This window comes from Solanum dulcamara, chromosome 1 (assembly GCF_947179165.1).
Source record: "Solanum dulcamara chromosome 1, daSolDulc1.2, whole genome shotgun sequence".
Taxonomy (NCBI): Eukaryota; Viridiplantae; Streptophyta; class Magnoliopsida; order Solanales; family Solanaceae; genus Solanum; species Solanum dulcamara.
Window position 1 is genome coordinate 79860758 of NC_077237.1, and position 14305 is coordinate 79875062.

Here is a 14305-nt window from a genome sequence, read left to right on the forward strand (position 1 = left end):
ATAGTACTCAGATATTGAAAATAGATTTTAAAATTTTGTTCTTTATTCTTAATTCGTGTATTCATTACGCAAATGATGATATGTGATAAGAATTATTGAACGGAATATTTTAAAATTCTATTTTGGCCAAACAACGTCTTCAACCGAATTGATCATAGTTTTGGAATTCAAGAAAAAAAGGAACACTGATTGATATGAAATTCAGTAGATTCATTAGAATTATCTGTCATGACCCAATTCCTTTCGTCATGATGGCACCTACTATAACCCACCAGTAGCTAAGCCAACCCGTCAACCCGGAACTTCAAGTAATGGGTTTGAGGGCAGAAACTAAACAAGAGTGGCGAATTATAAAGATATGCAGAAAGAATAAACGAAAGTAAATTAAAACATGATATAAACAACTAAAGATTCCTCCCAAAACCTAGAAGTCACAAGTACAGAGATGCTAAAAAATAAACGACGAGTATAATTCCCAAAAGTGGACTGAAAATATATACAACAACTGGCTAGTCTCAAAAGGCAAAAGATGGGTCATCCATACTGAAGGAGACGAGAATGATCCAAAAATGTCAAGTGTTCACCCTAGTCTCCGAAGCTGACTGCAACAGGCTCGATCTATCCACGATGGTAGCTGGTGCTCGGTCCTGCATCACTAAAGTAAATGGAGAGTGTAGTATGAGTACCAAGACAATAGGTGCCCAATAGGCATCATAGGCCGAATGAGCAGAAAAGGTAAACCCAATATGAAAAAGAGGAATAACCTAAATATGAGTCAACATAAGCATCAAAAAGGGAAAAGAATACTACCTATGAGAACTACAGCTAACTATACCCAACTGGGCCCCCATAAGCCTAGTCGAGACAATCATGCGCAAGTTAAATAAAAACCCGGACGAATCCCCATAAGCCCGTCGAGTACACAGAATAGCTACAACTATCAAGGCTAGGAACCAAGAATCTGCGATGTTAGGATCCGAAGTACTATATCATTTCCAAAACCAAAATCTCCAAGAGTCAATCGATTTAGTGGTGACTTAGGGGTCGAGGCTGGGCTTAGGACCCAGATGCTCACCCGAATGTTCAAAGTGGCCAAGGCTAAGACTGGATACTCAAATGCTTGCCATAATACATAAGTGAGGTCGAGGCCGGGACTGGGTACCCGGATGCTTGCCGTAATACATCGGTATGATTGAGGCCGAGACTGGTTACCCGGATGCTCGTCATACTAGCAAGTCGGTAGAGGCTCGAGCTGAGTACCTGGATGCTCCCCGATAATTCAGAAAGGAGGTCGGGACTTGGTACCCGGATGCTCACAGATAATTTATCCCATGATGCCAAACATTCTACTTCCCAACTAGAATACAACAGTACCAAAAATCTTTTCCTAAATGAGTCAACCGATATACCGCCAAACCTGGAACCGAAGCCAAAGTCAATGATCACGAAATCTAGTATGGCCGATGTATAACGAAAGTCACGATTATACCGATTTATGGATGAGGATATTTTTAAGAGCAAGGGTAAGGCCTAACTAAGGCCAAACTACCAGGCACTAGCCCGCTACACCATTCTACAAGGATCTAAGTCCACCAGAGCGCCGCCGGGGCATCTAAAACAAGTTTAAATCCTATACTAAGGCCAACATACTCCATAGTATCAACAACATGCTCATTCAACTCTCCTTAAAATACTAACAAATAATGACAAAATACACATGCTTCTAAATATCCGAAAAACCTAATAACAAGCCTAAAACATGATTTCTAACATCTAAAATATACAATCAAACCACCCAACCCAAATTCCAACTATTTCAACATGCTTTCACATATTCCAGCTAATTCTAAAGAAAGGTAAAACTGTAGCCTACTTGTAGGCTAAACAAGCGGGCTCCTAATTTTTGGAGACAGACTAATTTTGGGGTCTAAAATGGGAATTGTGGGACCCGCAATAGAATTTCAGATTTGACCCCCCAAAATAGGTTCCAAATATCATCCCAAGCTCTCAAATCAGATTTATAACACAATTTGGTGTAAAACATTACACAGGACGAGCATGCAACCAAAACTCATAAATTCCAACTAAAAGACCTAAAAATGACAGCATCAAGATACTTAGGATCATCGACTATGTTGGATTCTTTGGGTCGTTTTGACTTTGGGAGCGAAATGACTTTATTGGTTAGCAGCACATCAAGAATCATAGGAACGTCGAAGTCAGGAAAGGGATACACCTTCTCTTGTAATTCCTTCAATATTGGTTGATTTTTTTACTTATCGTGTTTGTTGATATGCAACTTTCTCTTTCAACTTTTGTTTTGTGGATGCCTTTGTAGAAGTCACAGTTATTGCCATGAATTCCTTAGTTTGGTATTCTGGTGACTCATTGAGTTTTGCAGCTTCTTTTCTTGGATTAAAAATATGTGATGCTTTTCCATAGCTCACAATGCTCAACTCCATGTCATGAGCGCGCATAGCTAATTCTTCAAAAGTTTGAGGCTTAATCCTTTGGAGGATATACACAAGGCCTAATGCATTCCTTGAATGCAAATTTCAACTGCGGAGGTTTCAGAAAGTTGATCCTTGCAATCTAAGCTCAACATTCGCCAACGATTGATGTAATTTACTATGGACTCATCCTTACTTTGTTTTGTGTTTGTCAACTCCATCATGCTCAATGTATGACAGGTTCTATAAAAACGATTAAGGAATATACTTTAAAGTTGTTCCCAACAGTCACTTGATTGAGGCTCTAAGTCCATGTACCAATCAAAGGCTTACCTTTCAAGGAACGCACAAACTACTTGACAAGAAGATCACCATGTGTACCAGCACTACTACAAGTCTCGTTGAAATGTGCAATGTATTGTTTTGGATTTACCTCCCATCAAATTGTTGCAACATTGGTGGTTGATATCTAATTGGCATCGGTAAGCCCTTAATTTGCTTAGAATACGACTTTGAGTATCCTAAAGAATTTTGTGATGGACCACCATATTGAGCTTTGATGGTGTTTGCAATCATATGTTAACTTAGGAATATCAAAATCACGAGCGATTTATGACATTGAAAAGTATACTCGAAGGGATACATCTCACATGAAAACCACGATCAGATTGTTCCTAAATCATCCTAGGTAATTTTCTGAAGTTTAGTTTTTTCATCAGCTTTGTGCGACTTCATCCATTTCATCTTAATCCTTTCGGCAATTCTTCAAACAAAGAGAATATAATTACATCTTTCTGCGAGTAAGATGAACTTCCGTGATCTCAAGTTGCCACATCCTCAACTTGAGATATCGAACGACAAGCAAGACCCACCTGCTAAAGTCGTCGCTTTGGAGGTCCACACCCCAGTGATTGGCGCTTTCTCTCTTGATAGAGGATCATCTGCCGAATCCCCTCATCTAGCCCAATGGTCGACAAAGGAGGCAATTGATGTTCTCAACTTTAATAAGCCTGTTAGCATCACTGCTTTTATTCTGCAATGGTCTACACATGATAAGGAAGTTGATGCTATTTTTCCCAAATTTTTTGACAAAGGTCTCACCTCATGGAGTTATCCTCAATCTGGTTTCGGCGAATTTTGATATACGACTCGCTATTGGGAATGGGAATAGGATGTTCTTAGCCGTAACAAGGAAGTGTTGGAGCACCTCAAGGTATATGATGCCATCTTTGCCTCTTTATTCACATATGACATCAACAAGAACGTGTTGCGGGCCTTTTGTGAACTTTGGCATTCATCGACTAACACTATGTGTGTTGGCATTGGTGAGCTCTCTATTTCATTATGGGATATGCGCATGATTAACGGACTTCCTGTCCATGGAGCTTTCTACAACGAAGTCGTTCCTTTGGCCCAAGAATAGAAACAAGCAAATCATCAAGGAAAATCATTTTTGCCTAAAACTTGTGCCTACTTATTTTTAGCATTTTATCAACTTTTCAGAGGGTGCATCTCAGGAGGTTTCTGTCCGTGATTGGATGAGTTTCTTGTTCAAAGGAGCAGACAGGTATACAGAGCCTCCACCACGAGTGCCTAATCAGCGAGCTAAACCAAGAACAAGTCATAATCCTTCAGTCTATATTGATATGTCATTTTTACCGCGAACTAAGGAAGAGAACGCTCCTTTCATTGAGTTAGGCGTGGAGGGGTCGCTTAGAGAAGAGATGAATTTAGCTGCCTTTCTCGCCTGTTGGATTTGTAAGTTTGCTTTTCCAACTAACAAAATTGACATCATCCCTCCAAGTGTTTTCAAGGTTTCAAGCTTTATGGCCCATAGGGAGATGTTCGGACTAGCAATACCCATCTTGGTGAGTATCTACAAAGGCTTGAAAGAGATCTCATCTTCATTAAACTTTAGTGCGAGTGACATAATTTTTCCCATACAGTACGTCTATGGATGGATTGGTTGTTATTTTGACACTCACTATCCGGCCAATCATCATTAGAGTGCTGCTCGTATGTGTAAGATTGGTGGAGAGATAATGTCTAAATAATTCAACCTTGCAGATGCGCGACGACTATTTCAACATGTGAATATTCACCATCTTCACCACCTGGCCATGCTGCAGCCTAAAGAGTTGTTTATCATAGATAGCGGCGACTTGTCTAGCTTTTGGAATGATTATTTCATTAGCCTTCGTTCGAGTTATGTCACCATTAGACGTGATGATCACCTTGTTACAGAGCCTTACAACCCTTATAGATTTAGTCATCAATTTAGACTCAATCAAGACTTACCTGGTAACTTCATTGAACGACAATTTAACGGCACTTTGCAAGAATTGGAACAACTTTGGGATTCCTACACTTGCATTGGTAGTTCCTCAACAATTATCATACCGCCACGTCCTGCTAGGCCTTTAACAACCTATAGATATGCAAAGTGGTGGTCAACTGGTTGAATAAACCCTGTTGGGCAGAACAAATTTATCTTAAAATGTTCGAAGCGTGGCGACACTCAAGAATCATCTAAAGTTCGCCACTTTCAAACACCAGATCAAAATAAGTCCTCCTCTTCTTCTCTTGTTAAGTCACAGGCAAGCCGTTCATCTAAGTCTTCAACTTCAAAAGGTGTGTCCGTGCAAAATGGGGCTGGAGCTCAGCTTCTTTCATCGACATCATAAATGGATATCACACCTTTTGTGGTGCCGGACCACACTTGCAAGAGAAAAGATCCTCCTATTTCCTCTGAGAAAGATTGTGGGCAGATTTTGACCGAAGTATTTTCCAAAGGCAAGACTTCAGTTACTCTTTTTTATGAAGTCGTAAATGTTAATGGAGATACCAGCTCTATAGAAGTTGACCCGAAACCAGACCAACACTGGAATCGTAAAAGAAAGAAGGTAAAAGATCAAGGTGCCGAACCCATTGACCTGGACACCTTCACCATAGATAGTGAGACATTTTTGTCGATTCTCTTAGCTCCATTATGCCATTTCCTGAACTCGCAGAACAAGTAAAATCTCTTTTCTTCCTTTTTCTTTTTACTTCGTTTATTTTACGCTTTGTTAACCTCTTTTTCTACTGTTTTTTTAAGTTGGGTATCAAGGATGCATCTGCTAATATATTTATTGATATTTTTTATTAAGATGGTACTACAAGCCCAAGTTGCCCCGATACATCTTTACTTCCTCCTCCAGAAGCTTTGGAAAACAAAGTAGAAGTTGCAACTACTCTAGTCAAATCTTCAAATACTTTTTCCTTCGTCATGCATGTCGCCACCTGCTGCCCCTAATTTCGAACCACAAGAGACGATTTCTACTTTCAAGATGCATTATGTTTCCAAGATGTGGGGTGCCTTGTGCGAGTGGGTGACCATATTCTCCTTTGATTCTCGAAATAACTTCTTAAAGTTAAAAAATGGTGTTAACTTGATTCTAGAAGAGGTCAAAGGGACTAATACCATCAATTCTTCTATTTTGGAGGGTTCTATTAAAGCTCTTTTCGATACATATGAGGAGTATGACACCATGAAATCGTGTTCATCTCAGAAAATGACAGAGAATCCCACCAAAAATTTCTCTCTGATGTGCAACGTCTAATTGATGCAAAGGAGGAAAGCACAAAAGTGAACGGGTGCATGGAGGATCTTCAAGCAACTCTTGCAAAGGTTGACGTAGAATTGAAAGCCCTGTCTGCTAAGAAGAAGACCATTGCACGTATAGAGGAACAAAAGAAACAGTTATCTAAAAGTCAAAAGAAGATTATGACTTTTGAAGGCGAGATTCAAGCCATTGAGGAGAGTCGTCCAATGTCTGAAGATGAAGTGGAAAAGTTATCCAAATTGGAAGAGGCCGTTGAGATGAGATGAGTCGCCAACAAATCCTAGAATTCAAACCTTTTCCATAGTTTAGATTCTTGCTTAGGAATTTTTTTTCTTTTAAATTGCCTATCATGATGTAGTGGCATTTCTTTCTTGGAACAATAACATCTCTCTTTGTTTTAATATGAATCGTCTCACTTTTAAATTTGAATATCTTCTCTTTTTCTTTTTATTGAATGAACACAACTGATGAATCTTCCCCCATTGTAAATTGAAATCAATGATCTACAGTATGATTTCAGTTCAAAATTCCTTCTGGATGAATCATAAGTAACCTCTGAAGTTGAATTCGAAATCAAATATGCCCGTATACCAGCTTTGAGCGGCTGTGGTAAAAAAATTCATAACTCGGTGTAAGTTTGTCGGAATCATGAGATTCATGTTTCTTTGAAACGAAAACTTCAAGAACTACAATATATGTAAAAATCACAGCCATAGGACTTATGGATTAGTACAGATATTGCCTCAAAGTCAGCTTATAAATCTGCCGCGCTTGGTTCTTCATCTTTGCGCGGCTGTGGTGGAAAATTCATAACTCGGCGTAGAATTGTCAGAATCATGAGATAATTATTTAGTTGGAAATAAGACTCCAAGAACTAAAATATGTGTAAAAATCACAGCCATAGAACTTGTGGATTCGTACAGATTTCATTTTGAAGTCAGCTCCCCATTCTGCCGCGCTTGGTTCTTCAGCTTTGCGCGGCCGTGGTAGAAAATTCATAACTCGGTGTAGGATTGTCGGAATCATGAGATTCTTGTTTAGTTGGAAATAAGACTCCAAGAACTACAATATATGTAAAAATCACAGCCATAGGACTTGTGGATTAGTAAAGATTTCGTTTTGAAGACAGCTCACCATTCTGCGGTGCTTGATTCTTTAGCTTTACGTGGCCGTGGTAGAAAATTCATAATTCGAAGAAGGGATATCCAAATCATACGCTAACTATTACACTTCAAAGAACTATTGTGATGATCAACAAAGGGTGCACATTTTTGGTTTTTTAACTCATATGACTGAACTTAGAATAATATTCTAAGTTGCCTACGTACTTCAAGAGGATCAAGTCATAACGTAGTACAGAAAGATGAGTTTTTTTTGTCGTCATTTTTTCCTAGGCCGCCTCTTTCGAGGTTTTCAACCTAGCGGACCCCCTTTTTTTTGAGCTGTACACAGTTTAAACTCATGCAGGCTAGGAGTATAGGCGACCTTCATGGGAAGTACTGCTTCAGGAATTTGACGTTGATTGGACCAACTCTTAAGCCATGTTTATCAACAATTTTGTATGCACCATTTGTATATGCTTCCTTGACGATGTATGGACCATCCCATTTTGATGTGAACTTATCACCCATGCGCCTGTTGAGGATTATGGGTCTTCGAACAGATAAGACCAAGTCTCCTGCTTGAAATGATCGTGACCACACTTTCTTGTTTAAAGCTCTTGCTAGTCGGGCTTGATAGCATTCCAACTTTTGTTGTACTTCCAATATTTTCTCATCCAATGCCTCCAACTCTGCTAGACAAAGTAGAGTATTGCTTTCGGTCATAAGTTCTTCTTGGATTGCGATTCTCAGTGATGGAATTTGTTTGCTCCAATGGAAGAACCGCTTCTACGCCATATACTAGAGAGTATGGAGTCGCTTGTGTAGAATTTCTAAAGGTTGTTCGATATGCCAGGCCCTGATTGGTGTGCTCCGCATGTACCAGAATGTACTTCTTCCATTGTTTGTCGAGCATCTTCTTTATCAAGACACCATAGGAATAGTCCTTCATATGAACGACGAAATAATATTCCTTCATAGAAAATGAACCGTGGTGCCCTTCTATTAATTTCTGCTCTTTTTCGTGGATCTTCAGGCAATCTTCCATGTTCGAGATATCCAATTAGTGGTTGTCTCCAATCTTCTTATTCAATAACTTGAATGGATGTATTGGGGCTTTCATTGATTTGAAGATCAAGACTGTCACGACCCAACCCCGTGGGCCGTGACTAGTGCCCGAACTAGACACTCGTATATATCCTTATTATCTATAATCATTTTGTAACAAAACATGATATGGGACTTAAGGAAATAGAATGTCATCTCAAAACTATCCCATATTTATATATTAACGCAACCTATCTCCTGAGGAGTTATAACATCAAAGATAATATAGTACATAATCCAACAAGGCTGTCATTACATGTAGGAATGTCCCACTATATACTTATACGCAAGTCAACAAGGCTGCCACTACGAATGGGAACGTCCCCAAACATAAGTCATACTAGCACAACCGGATAACATCTATATACAACTCACATATATGTCTACAGACCTCTAAGAATATCAACAATAACATATGACGGGACAGGGCCCCGTCGTACCCCTAGATAAATAAATATATACATCAAAGGGTCGGTATCAAATGTCTAGGATTCGGGACAATGGAGCACTTCAAAACAGTTGAGTGGAAATCCTAAGCTGGCGGATCCCCAAAATGAGTATCTGTACCTGCGGGCATGAAATGCAGCCCCCAAAGAGAGGGAGTTAGTACGACATATGTACTGAGTATTTAAAGCATAAAATACAATAAAGGAGGTCACATCTGAAGTAGAGATTCAAGAGGAAAGTATAATACTGATACTCAAGAAATCACTGTACCTGTGCCTTATGAAATAAAATCATGCATGATTATATCATATATCATATCAGGCCCATTATGGACTTGGTGAATCTGTCATATACATGTATATTATATTCGGCCCATCATGGGGCTCGGTGTCATCATCACATCATCATGTCATCATATCATCATATATATATATATATACATATATACCGTACCCGGCCCTCTAGTGAGGAACTCGGTGAACAATGCAGTGAAATTGTGCACAAATACATACCCGACATGGGACTCGGTGAAAGATGTAATAAGAGTATGCACGAGTAGAGTAGTGAGTAACCACATGCAATTAAATCATCATCTAAGACTCGATGAACAAGTAGACTAGCTAACATTCGAGTGTCAAGCGATAGTCATGTTAAGTACTCTTTAGATATCATTATGAACTATATATAAAAAGGGAGCCTCAGGAATCATAGACATGTATCGATATAATATGAAATAACTTGTGAAGTTAGAGACATTAGTCATCATAGAGCCTCTTTTTTAAAAATTGGAGCTTTTTTGTATCAATCCCTATCCAATCATATAGAAGACTTGAGGGCAGTAGCTCAATTATTCCAAGAGTTCCAACATTAAGAAGCGAATAAGAATCATGAATTATACCAAATTAGGATGAATGGAATCATATACATGTATCAAGACATAATGATATAAGTTCCAGGAGTCAAGAACATTAGCCATCCTAGTGTATCTAAGAATAAGAGCTTCTTTGAAATTTATACATTCGTCGTCCGTTTGTTTCATATGGATCATGCCAAAAGAAAGAAAGGTTAGCTTTACATAGCTTTAGCGTTTATCCGCACACAACATGTATATGTTGCCCCATAGTGTCTCAACCTATATTAAGACGTTAAGTACTACGGTTAAGCTATGGAAAGACATAAAACGTACTTTATCGTTGGTAGGTTATTTCTAGAAAATCGGATAGCACCTCCCCTATATCGCTCACTTTCCTTACCTCCAAACCAGCCATACAATTACCAAGCAACATCAACAATCACACATTCAAACTCCATGTTAAGATAAGCCAAGACAAGACTCAAGAATACCTCCAAACAGCCCATCTAACATTTGACTTTTATTAATTATTAACATGACGACCACGATGCTATCGAATTATTCCTAATAGGTTGTTGTCACGCCCTGGGAGGGTACCCTAGACGTAACCAGCACTCAGAAACCATTTCTGGCTCCCAAGCGAACCACATAGCCTGATCACACATCCGTCCATTCATTCAATCAGCAGAAGACAAAAGAATAAAGAGAATATTCGGTGGGAAACTCAAACATCAGTCTAACTCAAAGAATAAAGGCCATGGGCCAACAAATCAACTCTAATATTTGTCATTATAAATAGTTTGACAAGAATAATTAAAGGAAAGAAATACTCAATCGACGCATCACTATTTAGTCTATGAAGCCTCTATCACTACTATCTAATTGATGCCAATGACATGTTCATGGCTACCTAAAATCAAAATAGAAAGGGCTAACTCGACGCAAGAATACATAAGCGTTGTCCTCCGAATGTAGGGAAGGACTCACCAATACGCTGAGTGTGTATAGATCCTCAATGGTGCTCCTAATGACGATCTCTTAAACCTGTCTCTGCATCATGAAATGATGCAGGTCCAAATGGATGTCAGTACATGGGATGTACGAGTATGTAAAATGGCAGAATGAAACATATCTCGAGGAAGAATAACATCGGTCCACATATCTCAAATCAGAAAGATAAGAGGGACTCAAATAAAGCGTCGTAAATCTAAAGTAAGGATACGGTTTAGACAGAGACCAATCATATACCATACAATCCAATCCAATTATGTATAATACAGTTCAATCAAATCATTTACAATTCGATCCCTTTCAATCATGTATAATCCCATTTATATACACTCAACTCAACAATCAACTCAATAATCAAATCCAATCTAGTCACATACCATTCTATTTAATCCAATCACAATTCATCTATTCCAATCCGACCATATACAATCTACTCAACATTCAACTCAACAATCAGCTCAAAGGACTCAACTCAATAAATATGCAAATTAAATTATGCAACGTTTTACAATTCAACTCAAAGGACTCAACTCAATAAATATGTAACAACTCACTCAAGTGTCCTAAGTCTAACAAGAAATAGTTTAGACAGGACTAACTCATGAGCATATAGCAACTCACTCAACTCAACTGACTCAGAGTACTATCAAGACCTAAATGGGAGTTTCTCTTATCCGACAACCATCACTTATGAGCCAGTGATAGTACAACAATCAGACTTCGTTGCCACGTCCGTCCATACCTTGCCAGGACATGAACACCTCCCTAATCATGGATACCATCGATTAGTCAAGTCCTATTATTTTAGGACAATAAAAATGGGAAACATCCGACTTTAACGGTTCGATCCCACGGGAAGCATCCGACTTTAACGGTTTCATCCCTACCTACGTTGGCGGCGTAGTTTCTGGGGTTCAAGTATGGACTATACTCTCACCCGCTTCGGTGCTCGATACTCCTCCCATGACTCCATGCTCATAAGACTCCCTCCAATCATCTCAAACAAGCCCTCATGGCTAGTTTCATGTGGAACATTACCACCTCATCAACTCTGTTCTCATTTCAACTCAAATAAGTCATAATGGCAAGTCTCATTGGACTCTTTTCAAAACTCAACTCAAATCATCAAACTCTTCTCTTTAAAACTTGTACAATCTCAACTCAATGAATGCAGAAAATATTATGTACGTTAAAACATAATTTTAACTCCTCAACTCAAACTCAAAATAGATACTTTAATGTAAAAATACTCAACTCATTTAAAGGCTCCTCATACTCAACTCATACTTAAACTCCTTTCTAAATCAAAGATGAAACTAATAATTCTTTAGACTCAAAATATTCCTAAGACTCCAATCAACTCAAATTATGCACATCACATACCACAAAATCACATTAGAATCCAATCCACTTCATCACATAACATCCTCATCAATATACCTCTTCATATATTATCATTTACATCATCATCAAATATCATCATCATATCAATCGTCAAACATCCACTCTGAAATCCTTATTTTAGTCATATGTTCATTTTATAGAAGAAAAAGAACATTCTTAACTATTCAATCAATACATATATACACAAAACCATCCACCTCAACTCAAGATAAATTATGACCAAAGAAACCTCATCTTGGGTTCATGTGAATGAAACATGAATCCATACTCTCAACAAAACTCAACTCAAGAATATCATCAATAGCTATAAATCTATATACAAAGATACATTTGTAGTTAATAATATGAAAAATAACTATTTAGTAACTCAAGTCATTAAAATCATCAATCAACCATTTGTATCTAAAAACATTCCATAGTTTAGGGAAAACTTTCAAGAAAACCTTTCTAGAAGGTGCAACTCTTTCACAAGTCCTAACCAACACATCTATGGGCATATGGAAGAACTCAATCCATATTTTAGGTTAGTCTTACATACCTTGTTTGAAGACTTTGAAGAAACCTTGATGTTAGGTCTTCAATGGAAGGCTTGAATTCTTGAAGCTCTTGAACCCTTCTTGTTAGAAATGGAGAAGAAAAAGAAGAAGAGAGAGAGAGAAGCTCCTAGGGCTTTTAGAGAGATAGTGGGGGCTGAAAATATGATCTCAAAATAGTCTAGGATGATACATATATAATTTGGGTAAGTTCCCAAATTACCCCTCCTCAAAAGTTCTGAAAATAAGCTAAAAATGCACCTGGCGCGATAGTGGCGCATCGCGCCCTTGCAGCGCCATGCTGATTACGCCTAAAACCTGCACACCTCATAGTGGCGCGCCACGCCAAGGACCAAACTACTTAGGCACATTTTTGGCGCGATAGTGGCGCGTCGCGCCCTTACAACGCCAAGACCAATATTTTCTAGGTTTTGGAAATTGGCTTGAAAAACCCTACACACCTTTTAGTGGCGCGCCGCGCCAAAGCGCAAACTACTGAGGCATGTTTCTGGCGCGATAGTGGCGCATCGCGCCACTACGGTGCCAAGCCTAGTTTTCCAGCAATTGCAACCCAGGCCTAAAAATCTCTACTGTGCTAGTTCATCTTAAGATCGTCATATCTTTTAACTCTGAACTCCAAAAATTACATTCTTGGTGGCGTTGGAAAGAAGACCCGACGACCTTTAATTTGGTAGGTCGTGGTCCACCCATATCATCATATTTCAAAAGATAGGGTCATTAGAAGACAACCCCTCATGCGAACTCCTCCTCAAACTTAGCCACGACGAATCCTTTGGCTTGATTTGGTCCTAGGGGTCCTTCATGACCCCACACCACCTCTAACGCTCTTCAATTACTTAGGAACTCATCCTAACTCATGTGAAAAATTTCAAGTCCTCCGGTCCGAGTCTACACTCACGTGAAGAAATACTCGAGTCTTTCCGGAAAAAAATTCCGGGGTGTCACAGTTGCATCCACCACACCTTATCAAAATAATTTATAACAGCCCAACAATTAACCATATAATGCATAATCATAACTACACTTAATCCTTCAATTCAACACAAGCAGCCACACATTACAAGCAACCCTTAAATCAATTACAACTGCAACTTGACATGTCAAATGCTTTCATTTTCATTAGGTAATCAGCCACAATAATAACCGCAACATTAATCGAAAATAATCCACCATTTTTAGATTAGAACAGCCCCACATGGCCCAAACGTAGATCTAATATTAACATATACAATCCCTTCACTTTTAACACATAATCCATAACAATAATAGTAACAACAACAATCAACCCAATCTAATTCAAGCAACTCCAATTCTATGAATTTCAACACCAACACTAATCATGGAGTTTTCTTACTTCCAATTCTATTTAATACAAATTAATCTTTTTATTATAACATTATTTCTAGATTAAGGCAGCCCACATTAATAACATCCGACAACAATCCAAATCCACATACAACTACTACATCTTCAAGTTATCTTTAATGATCCATAGTCTTAATGTTTTCATCAAAACAACCTTACAACAACTCAACCAACATACAACATAACGTATAATCTTAACTATCATTAATCTTCCAAGCTCAACAAGAACAACAACAACATATCAAAGCAACCCCTAATTGACAACATAAGGATGGTCGAAACCTTGCGAATACTTGTGGACACACCAAGGAACCCACATACGATTTTTACACCTTATTTCATAAAATCTTTTCATCAAATTTTTGTGAGACATAGCAGCAGCCACAAGACCATTATATCACCTATTCAT